Genomic DNA, 13,517 nt, shown 5'->3' with positions numbered 1-13,517 from the left:
CACACACACACACACACACACACACAAGAAAAACAACCCCACCTGGCAAAGTGACCAGTGAGCTATGACTTTGGATGCTAATACTTTCTGACCTTTCTGAGCTTGTCTCAGCTGTACAATGCGATCCCAACAATTAATTTTAAGATCAAATATTATGCTGACAGTATCAGAAATCAAGGACTTCCCCTATGCCACTGAGGAACAAAGTCACAGGACTTCAGAGAAGATAATCTGGGTTAATGTTCTGATCTTATGATTGCTGCCGATAGCCACACCCAGTGCCAGTGGAACCCAAGAAAACATGGTGAAAATAGAGGAATTATGGAAAGTTAAGGTCACCCTAGCACTGCTGCTAAGAAAGCATTGTAGAGCTCGAGTCTACACGGTTCCATGACTTCACATTGTGGCTTCTGAGATGGTAAATGAAACATCCCAGGAAGCCACAGGTTTAGCTGCTATGTCTTCCATTGCACACCTATCCCAACTGGTTTCTTGTTTTAGCCTTCAATTTTATTCTTAAAGATAATATTTCTGAGCACACACCGTCCCTCTCTCTCCTCTCCTTCTCTCTATCTCTAAAAATCCAATTCTAAGAATGATGCAATGGCAGACAGGAATCTGTATGGAAACAAATTTTTTAAAATTTTTTTTAGGCACTCAGAGATTACATGACAAAAATAAAATGTTAAAATTTTTGGGTAAATGATCTTATATTGCACTCAGTCTGAAAATAAGTCAGTCAATCTTGCCTCTGGTACAAAAGGTCTGGAACTATATCCTCTGAAATCAAGTAGCAGGAATCTGGAAGGTGGATTATTTTGTGGCTCAGCCCTGATACACTCTCAGGCCATGACAGCTGACAATGTATTAGCTATTGTGTAAAGGTGGGATGGGGAAATCTAGGGCAAGTGAAGCTCTAGGTAATTTGCAGTTTGGAGGTGAACATTTACTATAACTGGAATATTTACTAAATAGTCAATAATCCACTAAACAAGAGGCCCAATCAGGATGCAGATAATTTTGCTTTCATTATTTTTTAACTTATTAGTCAAACTTGTTCACATTATTAGATATACTTGTTATTGCAATCTACTTTCTTTGAAATAAATATTACCACCAGAATATTAAAGCTTTTAGAGTGCATATTCAGGAATGTTCTCCCTGATAGAAATTGTCTGAGAAAAGTTTATAGGACCTATGATATATAGCCATTCAATTCTTTTTTGATTTCTCACTTATGCCATTCACATTTTACTAGAAGCTATCTGCATTGTTATTGTATAGATCATATACCAAGCATGATACTAAATGCTTTAAGGTTTTATATAAATGGCACATTTAATAGCCCCACAACTGCTGAAAGATATTATCACCCCGGATTTTATGGAAGAAGAAACTAATGCTCAGGGAGATTAAATCAAATGCCATGGTCACACAGTGAATACAATAAATCAAGCCAAGGACGCCTGCTCTGAGTCTAGGCCGCATTCAAAACTAAGTTGGAATAAATAGACAAAAACAGAAAAACTCATCCACATTCTTCTGAACGAATGTAACGCATGCATTACAAATTAAAATTAAGGAAAGAAAAAAGATCATTTACTCACTTAATTTCCCCAGTTATTTAGCTAGATCCTAACCAAGCAAATACATACCTCACAAGCCCATTGGATACGATGAGGCTTGGAGATGGGGGGCCTAGGGGCAGCACTTAGACTGATGAATGAGAGCTGCGAGCAATCGAAGCTTAAAGGTACTGGATTATTGAGTCATATTTTATCAAAGAAAATATTAAAATAATAACTTTCCTTGAGGAAGGTTTTACGTGAGAACACTGTGGTTAGTGGCAAGCACAGAGTACGGTCCTCTTCGAGAGGAGCAAGAGGACAGCCTGACCTCCCCGTGGTCATCCTCTTGCTGTTACCGCCTCCTCAGCAAAGAGACCCCGACAGGGACCCTTCTGAGGCAGGCAGGGGAGAGAGAGGACACAGGTCAGGGAAATAAATGAGCTTTATCCAGCAATCTGTATGATTAATTAAATTTTGCTATCTGCTCGAGAAGTACTCTGAGGCTCCATGGTGATTATCAAGGCAGCCAGAATTTCAAATGGCAATGACAACTACGTGTAATAGGATTATGTGTTTTTTCCTATCACAGCTGAAGCCAAGAAGTTCCTGTAAGTCAAGGTTTTCACATTGTTGGTTTTTAAATATTTTTCTTTCTGTTAGCAGGTAATCCAGAATTATCCCATAGAACTCAAGAATAATTATAGTTTCTTTCTTTATTTCTTTTTTTTTTTTTTTTTGGTTTCTGGATAACACCGTTCAGTGCTCATGACTCTGTGCTCTGTGCTCAGGGATCACTCCTGGCAGGGCTCCAGAGACCATCTGGCATGCTGGGGATCCAACCCAGATCAGCTAAGTGCAAGGCAAGTGCCTACCCTACTGTGCTATCTCTGCAGCTTCCTTGTTAGAGCTTTTTTTCATTTGTACAGGGATAAAGAAAGAACAAATTCTTAGTGGGTAGACAAGGGCACAGAAAACTCATCCTGGCCCAACCTGTCTCAGTCTGAACGTACATTCAGTGGACTCAAGACAACCATAGAAATGGTGCAGTAACATGGTTCGTGCTTAAAACACAATCAATAAGTAAAAATTTTATGACCTTGAACCATAAAAATATTCATTTAAAAAGAAGCTATTGCTTTAAAATTATGTGCTACATGTTTTGTAAGTGAATCATAATTAAATAAGTATGAAAGGTTGGTAATATTTTGTTTGGGGATTAGAATCCAACTTACTATGGAGACTAATTTTTTCACTTTAGAAAGGTGTTTTGACTAAAATCTTAAAATAAAAATAAATCTCCTGATTTATGTATCTTTCAAGTTTAGATTTTCTGATGCTTAGAAAACAAAAAATTTTAAAGGTCAGCCAGTATTAGGTCAGCCATTATTTATTTTACATTTGAAAGGACAACTATATTTAAATATATTATTTTCAAAGTGTTTATTTAGCATGGAATGAAACTGCTTTAACAAAAACTTTTGATATAATTCATATGTATGTTGGAAAACTTTTCCAGTTCATAATGCTCTGTTAGTTTGAGGTAGAATATAGGGCAATTTCAAATTAGAAGAGAATAAAGATACGAAGAAAATGGTTCTTAATAACTAGATATGTATCTCCTTGCATAGAATAAAAATTGATTTTTTTAAAAAATAAGAAGCAAGCTGCTTTTTGAAAAGAAAATTATATATGCTGTTAGTCATTTTAAAAAGTGACCATAGTTACCATAGTGACTCTAATTCACATTTCTCTGGTGATACTGTCCCTTCTTGTACAAACATATGCACATACCAATATGTTATGTGAGCTGCAATCTTGTAGGAAAAACTCATATTTTCCCATACTTCTGTACTTCTTGTGTAAGAACTTTTACGATATTTTTAGTAAAGTGCATTTTATTTTCCTTTGTCTTCCCTGTCTTGCTGGAAGAGATCACTAGCTGAATGTAATCATGTTCAAAGAGAGTAAATTCTGACTAAAAAGAGTATTTAAATCAGTGACCAACAATTAGGCTGCCAAATTTTGTCACCAATTTGGATATGGCTATGGCAACTTAATTTTACTGAATTGACACATTTGTTCTAATGCAATATATGTTCCTCCACAGGAAGGAATGCTATTTTCATAGTTTCATGTTTCATTTCTGCCGACTTAGCCACCCCTCTCTGTAATCCAGCTGACTCAAGTTGCAGTTTTGTAGCAGCAAAAATACAATGTGAAAACCCTTGGCCCACTTCATCAAAGTCCCCGGAGATGCTGTTTTGCTCTCAGCACACTACCCCATCACTCACTAAATCATTGTTCACATTCACTGACCGAGCTATCACTAAGCCTGTCTGGTGTTCCAGCCACCTGGAGCTGACAAATATTTTCCTAGTATGAGAGGTGCCTTAGCAACCAGATTTGTGGCATGGATACAAACCAGGCATGATGGTGCTACCATTTTAGGAGCGAACCAGTCATGTCCACCCACAGCAATATTGTCATAAAGAGTGTCTTGAGAACTCAAAATTCAACTTTTTTGAGGGCTAAGGTCTTTAGACAAAAGACTGGAAATACCTCCTGGACCCTAAGCAAAGGAAGACAGAAAAGACTGGAAAGGGCTCACTTTTCAATTTTAAGTTAATGAACCTCTCTATGCCTCAGTTTTCTCATCTGCCACATGGAGATAGTAATCTCATCTCAGAAGGTGACTGGGAGGATAGAATGAGATGATATCTGCACCATGATGAGAAGATTAGAAGCACGTAATAACAAACAGCTTTTTTCATTAGGTTAAGGAGAATGCCAACTGCTACTGACGGAACATTAGGGTAAAGATCTCCAAAACAGAGTGTCCAAGAACTGAATGGATATTTCACTTACTGTTTATGGTGTGTACATTAACATTTATAGTTAACTAAGTTTGTATTTTTTCTGGAAACAAAGTTTTATGACAAAATACAATAGCAAAATTTGATATGAGGTGCATGCCTGTTGGTGGAGTCCAAGGAATGGGGTGCTGGTGAGTTCAGGGGCTCACAAAGCACAGGCCTTCACCTGCACACTTCAGAACCACGTGGACGAAGAGGTGCTACAGTCTACGTATATTCTATTGTGAGATTATGTGTAATATGTGGCTTACTCTGAACCAAAATTACCCTCACAAAATGGAGAAGTGACTTTAAAGAAGGTCTGCTGAGCAACCACAAAAAGGAAGATAATATTAACTCCTAACGGCAGCAGTCACAAGAAAATAATGAAGCCCCGCTGGAGCAAAAGTACAGTGAGTACAGTGTTAACCTTGCACACGGCCAATCCAGGGTTGACCCGTGGTATCCCACATGGCTCCCAGAGCACTGCCAGAAGTAATTTCTGAGTACAAAACCAGGAGTAAGCCCTTAGCACCACCAGTGTGGCCCTATATCCAAACAGAAAGAAGGAAAATAACAAAGTCAAGATTTCTCACCCCCCCCCCCCCAAGCATGACTGTCCTAACATTCACAAGGTAAGAACAATGAGACTATTTTTGGACTAAATGAGAAGTCAGAATCATTTTTAAGTTGCCTGGAAGAGTACAGAGAAGATGCAACTGTTGATGGTTTTTATGAAGCAAGACAGTTGAGATTAGTGGAACATGCCCATAGCTCTAAAGATAGAGACAGATATATAAGTACTGCTCAAACTCTGGGACCAAAGGAAGATAAGCTCAAAAGGTGTGGGCACTGTGCTGGGGAATGGCATGATCTGGGATGGCATATAGTAGGTTCCTCACCAATAGCTTGCTCTTAGGCTTCCTCACTTGGGCTGTGGGGATCAGTATATCACCTGCATGCCACCTCAGTCCATGGGGGTTGGAACTTTAGTCCTGGAGATATGTTCAAGCGGGGTTCCTTGCTGAAAGCTACAGCTATCTGGCTTTGCCGACGAATGGAGTCAGCCCACAGAAAAGGAAAGACAAAAAAAGGTTTTGGTGCTTCCTTTTCTTTTTTTTTTTTTTCCAATGGCTATCTTAAGAATCAGCCCAGTGGGGGCTGGTGAGATAACACAGAGGGTAAGGTGCTTGCCTTGCACACCACTAACCTGGGCTCAATCCCTCGAACTCCATATAGTTCCCCAAGTACTGACAAGTGATCCCTGAGCACAGAGCCAGAAGAAAGCCCTAAGCAGCACCACATGTGGCCCAACGCACCCCCTCCCAAACCCACCCCCCCTCCACAAAAAGAATCAGTCTAGTAACATTTGCTTGAATTGCAAGTGTGCTCATTATAAGCAGTAAATTTATGCTCTCATTCTCTCCAATCTCAGAACAAAAACAAACTTTAAATATTTACAAATACTCTCCTTGCTCTGTCAGCAAGCATACGTCACTCTGGGTGTTCAGCATTCAGCACAGACTACTAACACAGTGAGTGCTAATGTATGAGTGCTGAACAGATAAACAAGTCATCCTGAAGCTAAAAACACTATTCACCAATCCCTCAATCAGACCCAGTAAGACCCTTTTCCCATTCCTCCCAGCAGCTCTCCAAAACTTGCCACTGATTTCATTTCCCACTATGGATCGCTTGCAACTTACTCATTGTGAGGTGACTGAATTCACTGCTTCCTTTCACAACATCAAGACCATCCTTACTCAAGTGTTTTAACACTGTCTTGATCCAAGTCTTTCTATGTAAACCCCACCCCCAAGTTACCACTGACTTCCTCCTTATTCAAGTCATGGAGTGATGTTTTAGTTAAAACATCTCCCTACTACTCTTCTTCCCCTTAACGTTGCCTCTACTGGACAGCCAACACTTGAGCACCCCAGGCACACACTGCAGCAGAGTTTCTGCCTGATCTGTATCTGCTACATGACATGCTATTTGTCTCAGACATCCAGAGACTTCCTACCACTCTACTTCCTTCAAGACTTCGCTCTAGTCACTTCCTTAAGATGCCTTCCTTTGCCATTGTTCTGCAAGATTTAACCTTTTTTGCTCATATACCACCTTTCCCTATTTTATTCGTTCTCTTTATCTCTTGATCATTAAAATAATAATATTTTAATCATTTATGTTGCTTTCTGTCTCCCCCTTTAGTACATGAGCACGAGGGCAAGAAACATTACCTGTTTGCTAACTGATTTATCACTTCAGCCGAAAACAGGACATGACACTTAGGAAATGTCCCGTAAAAAGTTGTTCAGACTGAATGGAGGACTGGTGGATATCTGAATTTCTGTAGTGAGCTTTTCAATGATTTCACTGCTTCCTCTCCAACCCATCTTTCTCTTAGAATATGATATATTTTAAACCACAAGTTAGAAATTGCTGTTCTTTTCATAAATTGCCAATGGCTATATAAAATCTATGAAATAATGTCTAAAAGTCTTCAAGAACTAGCCCAATCTCTTATTTCAGTCCCACCTCCCCATCGAGCTATCTCTACATCTATCCTAAGATCTAGACATGTTGGGGACCATGCATTTGTCTTGACTTGTTTTGGACACATCCGACACTTTAAAGTCTGTACTGTTAGATGTGCATCATTTAGTCTTGGAATATCTGTTTCTTACTTCACTCTTTACTGAAACCTATTGATGTTTTCAGGTCATGCTAAAATGTCATACCATCCATAAGGCTTTCTAATTTCTTCAGAATCAAAGGCATTGTGTTTTATCTCTTAATGTTTATAAAGTGGAATTCTGCCTTAGTATTTTTGCATTTTTTGCATAAGAGGCTAATCCCTTTTTCACAGTTCTTGCACAAAGTAGGTGATCAATATATGTGTTCCCTCTTCTCTTTCTCTCTCACTCTCTCTCTCTCTCTGTGGTGTGTGTGTATGTATTTGTGTGTGTGTGTGTGTGTGTGTGTGTGGTGTGTGAAATATAAAGTGACACTGGCTATTGATTTGAGACAAAAGTATTGTAGTGAAGTTAAGAATTTTTTTTTATCCAAGTAATAAAGCAATACCAAATAAGTGAATAAGTCTGAAAAGAAAAAAAGTCAAATAATAGTTAAAATCAATATGAAGTATGAGACTTTAATAATAAAACATGAATATCATATTCTCTTTCTCTGTGTAATGCCTGGCACAGAATGAGGTCGCTTCATTTGAAGCTTGGATCTCCGTTAAAAACAAAATGCTCTTATTTACACTGAGCTGACACTATAATTGTGTAAACACTTTGTGTTTTTGTTCAAGTACTTGGAAGGCCCAAAGAATCTCTATCAGGATGCCTTCGTGTTACATAAGTGTTTTTGCATGGAGCAATTTCTGGTTGATTTAAGAAATCTGATCTCATCTGTTGTCTTATTTCTCCTCTCCAGGCCTGTCCCTGGAATGTATATAGTCAGGCATTGGCCAGACCTAGTACAAACGGTTCTGTATGCAAGATAATAAGCACATGTGGAAAGAACAGTAGTTGTCAGGAGATTGTTCTGAATCATTGTTTACTTCTGGGGAGCAGAGAAACAATAATTCTAAGAAATGTTAGAGCTTAATCTTTGCTGAGGCCATATAATGCTTTTCCTTGTACCCAGGAACAATATTTTTAGGTAAGGTCCTATTTCCCTTTGGAGATGGCAGATCTCCCACTAGCCCCCTATATATACACAGGAGGCTCTCACTGACTTTTCCCCCTTCAGTTTGCCAACACATTCAAGCTTTTCCTTGGTATCTTCCACAGGCCTTCTGACCTGGCGAGTATGTCCTCCTTCAACTTGCAGCTTGCTTTCTCATTCACTTCTGTCTCTGATAATCAGTTCTGCTCAGCTCAAGCTACACAACTGACCAATAACCCTCATGTAGCCATTTTTGGTAAGGAAGGCATGGGCGAGAAAGAACTGAGCTATCAAACCCACCCTGTCATAGGTGCTTCTCCTCTAATAGTTCACTGAGGAGAGAGTCACTTCAAGGAACTTTCCTGATCCAAAACTTAGGCTTTCTGTGGAGTAAACCTCTTGGGACTCCAATCTCCCTGTTCGCCTCACCCCAACCTGACATACTAACCTTGTGTTTGGACTCAAATGAAACCCATTGGAAGATTTATCTGTTTATTACTGGGTGTGGAGTCAGTGTTTGAAGTTGGCATTCCCTCACCATTTTAACCATGAGCACCATGAAGGAAGGAACTGGCAGCATTAACAGATGACCAACAGGTGCATCTAGGCACAAACTTAAAAGAGTGCCTCTCATCCTTCAACGGATCCTGAGGAACTCCCCTAGATAGTCCTTTGCCTCTGAACCCAGAGAGTTTCTAGTAGAGAGGCTATTAGTTAGGGTGCTTGTGCAAGTACTGTTCTAAGAACTGAAAGAAAGTAAGCATTTCCTCTTGGGCAGAGAGGTGAGGAATGGACAGCTCTCAGTCCCTCTCTGATTTGTCAGTGAGATTATAAATAGGGAGCGCTTCTAACTGAGACTGCTGTTCACCTGACTATATGAACTTGACTTGGTAGGTTGTTTACAGTATTCCTGTGGTTTATCCTGATATAACTTGCAGAAACTATTATGATAAAATGGTTTTACCTCTGCCAGTTATTCCATGTTAAAGAGAGAGAGATTAAATAAGGGATTATGAAAAGCTTCCACAATTTACATAGTTTTCTTTATAGTCATTTAACAAGTAGACTCAAGTTTTCCCTTTTTGACTGTTTCTAACCTAAGTTCAAGGGGAAAAGTTAAACCAGTTATAATTTTCAGCTCTGGGTGACAGTCTATTTTGTTAATGAAAATCAGAAAAACTGACCTTTTAGCTCTCTCATGTTAAAATGATTGTTCCCTCACAAGGTTTTCAAATGCTAGCCACAAAGATGACCTTATATACAAGATTTCCTAAATTAAAGGTAAGGTGAGAGGGAGGGGATAGTAAAATTAGAAGTCTCTTAAGAAGTTTCTAAAATGGATTATTCCAACTATATTCTTAGTTCTATGTAAACTGGCTAAAAGGCAGCCCTCCAATCAATACAGCTAGTTAGAATTGAATAGGGAAACTTTGGGTTGTTTACAGTTTTATTCTGATGATTAAAATAATGCTAGTGACAGTATGCCACATTTTATGTTATTTATGAGTAATATCATGCTAGACATCTTTATTCAGGAAGATATGTTTATTTAAAAATACTTGATAAGGACCATTTCTTAGAAGGAGAATTACTAAATCAAAAGGTTTTGATAAATAAAGGCAAGCTATTTTTTAAAAAGATGGTTAGGTTTTTCTTTAAAAATGTATTAGCTGTTTCAAGGATCTCTCCAAACAGAGACTTGTTGGTTAGTAATTTAAATTTTTAGATAGTTAAATGTAATTAGTAGGACTCAAATAGGCCTACTAGGATTAAAGTTTATCTCCTGATAATTACAGATCAGCTTTTCTGTTGAGAATCTCAAAGTCCCAACATAAGGTAGTCTATAGGCTATTACAATATTAGAGTCAAATTATTTCAGACACTCAAATGGATTTCTGGACCCTGTCCCAAAAGCTGTGTGGTTATAGTACACCACAAACTTGAGATACATTTCATAATGTATGGAAAGACTGACTTGTTTCATTCATTCAATAAACACTACTTGAATACAGTCAAAGATGTCTCATTCCAAAACCATGGAAGCTCCAGGGAACCCATACTCAACTTTCCTGGCTGTAAGGAGCCTAGGAAGGGTAAGAGATAAATATGAAATGAAGCTGAGCAGAATAAGAACTTTATAGGAAATATACACTAAAGCAATCCTGTGTGAAAAGCTCCCTAACTAGAGTAAATGTTTGGGAAGGCTTCAAAGATCAGTAATGTTTAAGATTGATTTCACTAGATGAAGTGAATGATAAAAAACAAAACAAAAAAAGTAGTAGAGATAATAATTAGCAGGTCTCAGAGACTGATAGGAGCTATGAAAGCACTGGAATATTGGGTCAAAGTTGGGGGGTGGGTAGGACATGACTGGAAAATTGGTTATAACTTTCCATTAAAAGGGGTTCACAAGAGAGAGAAGAAGCACTCCTTCAAGGATAAGGGTTAAGAAAAGCCTTTAGATGAATGTAGGATTTGTTAAAAATCCTGTTCCTGGGATCACAGTGATAGTATAGTGGGTAGGGCACTTGCCTTGCATGTAGCCAACCCAAGTTCAATCCTTGGGACTATATATTCCCCCTGAACCCCTCCAGGAGTAATCCCTGAGTACAGAGCCAGGAATAAGCCCTGAGCACTGTTGGGTGTGGTACGAAAATGAAACAAACAAAAAAATCCTGCCCCAAGAAGGAATTCATGACTTGAAAGTTTTAAAAACTTTTCATTTCCTGTTATTTGATCCTCACCGTTATCAGTGATTGTACATTCTTATTCCTGCATTGCAGCAAATGACCTTCATGGAGGTTAAGAGACTTGTCTAAGGTCACATGGTTGAGGCCGTGGTGGTGCCTCACAACTCAGTGGATGGTGCCTGTAAAGATGGTTCTGCTTCAAACTTGATGGGACAGGGGTTGAGATGACAAGCCTAATTTCTGACTTCTGGTGTTTTTGACTATACTAAGCTGCTTTTCATTTTAAATGAAAATAGGTGTATGCTTCACTTAAAATGGTTTTAAGCGAAAGCATAGAAACAGTTCCTATCTTTAACTTCTAATATTGTATACACATTTGTTTCTATTGGAATATTTTAGAAACACCATACATACCTATAAGTGGATATTTATGTCTTAAATGATTCGAAGCATATATGTAGGCACATCATATATGTAGACACATATTTACTTAAGTATGGTATATATACATATATCTCAACAAAGTGTAAGAAAATACCAGGTATTTTATTTTATTTTATTTTTATTTATTTATTTATTTTTTGCTCTTTTTTGGGTCACACCCGGCAATGCACAGGGGTCATTCCTGGCTCATGCACTCAGGAATTACCCCTGGCTGTGCTCAGGGAACCATATGGAATGCTGAGATTCGAACCCGGGTCGGCCACGTGCAAGGCAAACGCCCCACCCGCTGTGCTATTGCTCCAGCCCCAACACCAGGTATTTTAATTTGCATTATCATCTGTTTTTCTTATTAAAGTTAGAAATAACAGATATCAGCCAGACTAAAACAAAGAAATATTGTACCAATTTTATTTTAGCCTCTAAAATATTACCTCTTTGAAAAAATGATCAGTTATTATACAATACCCAAAACTGCACATTGCAAATCTGTAAGTACTTTCAAGGGTAGGTTCCTGCAAACAAAAAAACTAATGCATAAGGTTATAAAATTTTGTTTCCAGGGCCCAGATTTTTCACTCTTGTTTCTGTACAGTGTAGAAATTCTGTCTGATGCTACAGAGACAGCTTCATAAATGATACATATACTTAAAACAGCACATGACAGATTATAAATAACTTACTGACAGTTGAAATGTCTCTGGGAGACAGAGATGACTAGAGATATTGACTATACTTTGAGGCAGTGAAGGCAATTTATTGAAACACAAGTTCTCTTCCTCAAGGTCACCAAGTTATGCAATGTAAGAAAGTGGCTGAAACCCAAGACTTCCACTATATCTTGGTCCTTGAAATAAATTCCAAGTATCTTCACAGGGTCTGACAGGGGCACTGTCATAAACTGGCAAATACTCGTTCACACATTAGAAAAACAGCTCTAGATTTTACCCTGTCACATGTCAGCACATGTGAGTAAGCTCACACAGAATATACTACTTGGAGATGTCTTGTCTGGCACCTCACATATAAATGCAGCTCTATACATTAAGAAGTTCCCAAACTTTACATAGAATATCCTGCAAGCGTTTCTATAAATAAACTGCATCACATCTATAGCAAACTGATTACCGATATATTTTTTTTCCCTTCCATACTTCAAATCCAGATTACAGGAGACAAGTTAAGCTTCTGAAAAGAAGGTACAACAAAATGTACAACTTTCAGTTTCTGACTATTAAGAAGAGACATAAATGTGGCATTCATTATGAAAGGAAAGGGCTCTGTGGAAACCATATGGTTGTCAGTAACCGCGCAATCTCATTCAAAGGTGCCAAGAACACTAATGAGACCCGGATGTCGGGAAAAGCAGAAATAGATCAATACTTGTCCCCCACTTGCAGTTGTCCCCCAGCATCAGTCACCGCGCTCACTCTACGTAAATGAAATCAATCAGTACGGATTTCTGTAAAATGCATAAAACAGTTGTCTTCTAGGCTCTAACAGGAGACAAATGATTCCAGACGTTGGACTGTGGCCATTTTCCCACACATGCTGCGAAGTTCTGACATCCATATTGGGCCATAACACTGAGTGGTTTCTGCTGTTGTGAGTTTAGAGCCTGTGCTTCCACTTCTGGCTTAGACCAGACAGCCGGCTAACGCCAGAACAAAACATAAGAGAACTGCCATTTTCCAATAAGGGGGCTCCAAAATTCCCTTTTGGAACTTTTGGTGATTGTTCCTAGTAGTTTATCTGTCTGAATTGCTGTTTTAGATCCCACTGGAACCGGACCAATCCCAGTCCAATAAAGCATATGACAGATGACATCAGATGCAAGTCACTTTGATGTCATTCACACACAGCATAGTCCAACTTTGTTTGAAAATGATTACATTAAAAACAAAAGAAGAAAATGATTACATCTCAAAAGCTATTAAACATGATAGCAAAATTGTTTTGTATGGTAGCTTAAGTTCTGGAAAAGGGTAAAAGGCTTCTTGAGAAAGATAAACTGAAAGATCCAGAGGCAGCTTCCTTTAAAAACTATGTCAACACAATAACATGATCTGGAAGACACATAGAAGTTGAGGCCATATAAAGGGCTATTTAGGTAAACAATCCCACGGAGCTGAACATCCAATAGACTCCATGTACTGCCACCCTCTTAAATCTGAGAGAGGCACTTTCTTACTCAATTCTCTTTGGAGGGGGAAAAAAAGAGATACAAATACGTCCTACAGTTTAAAAAAGAAAGGAAGAAATCTTATATCAATATCGATAGTCTGAGATTA

At 38.5% G+C, this 13,517-nt stretch overlaps 1 protein-coding gene across 5 annotated transcripts in view; it reads right to left on the bottom strand.

The window, feature by feature from the left end:
- Positions 1-13,517, bottom strand: part of STARD13 (StAR related lipid transfer domain containing 13) — a 260,589-nt gene that overhangs the window by 96,714 nt on the left and 150,358 nt on the right. The window lies entirely within an intron of this gene.

This window comes from Sorex araneus, chromosome 1, assembly GCF_027595985.1.
Source record: "Sorex araneus isolate mSorAra2 chromosome 1, mSorAra2.pri, whole genome shotgun sequence".
Classification (NCBI taxonomy): domain Eukaryota; kingdom Metazoa; phylum Chordata; class Mammalia; order Eulipotyphla; family Soricidae; genus Sorex; species Sorex araneus.
The sequence above is the reverse complement of the archived record's forward strand: the minus strand, read 5'-3'. Positions and strand labels throughout refer to the sequence as shown.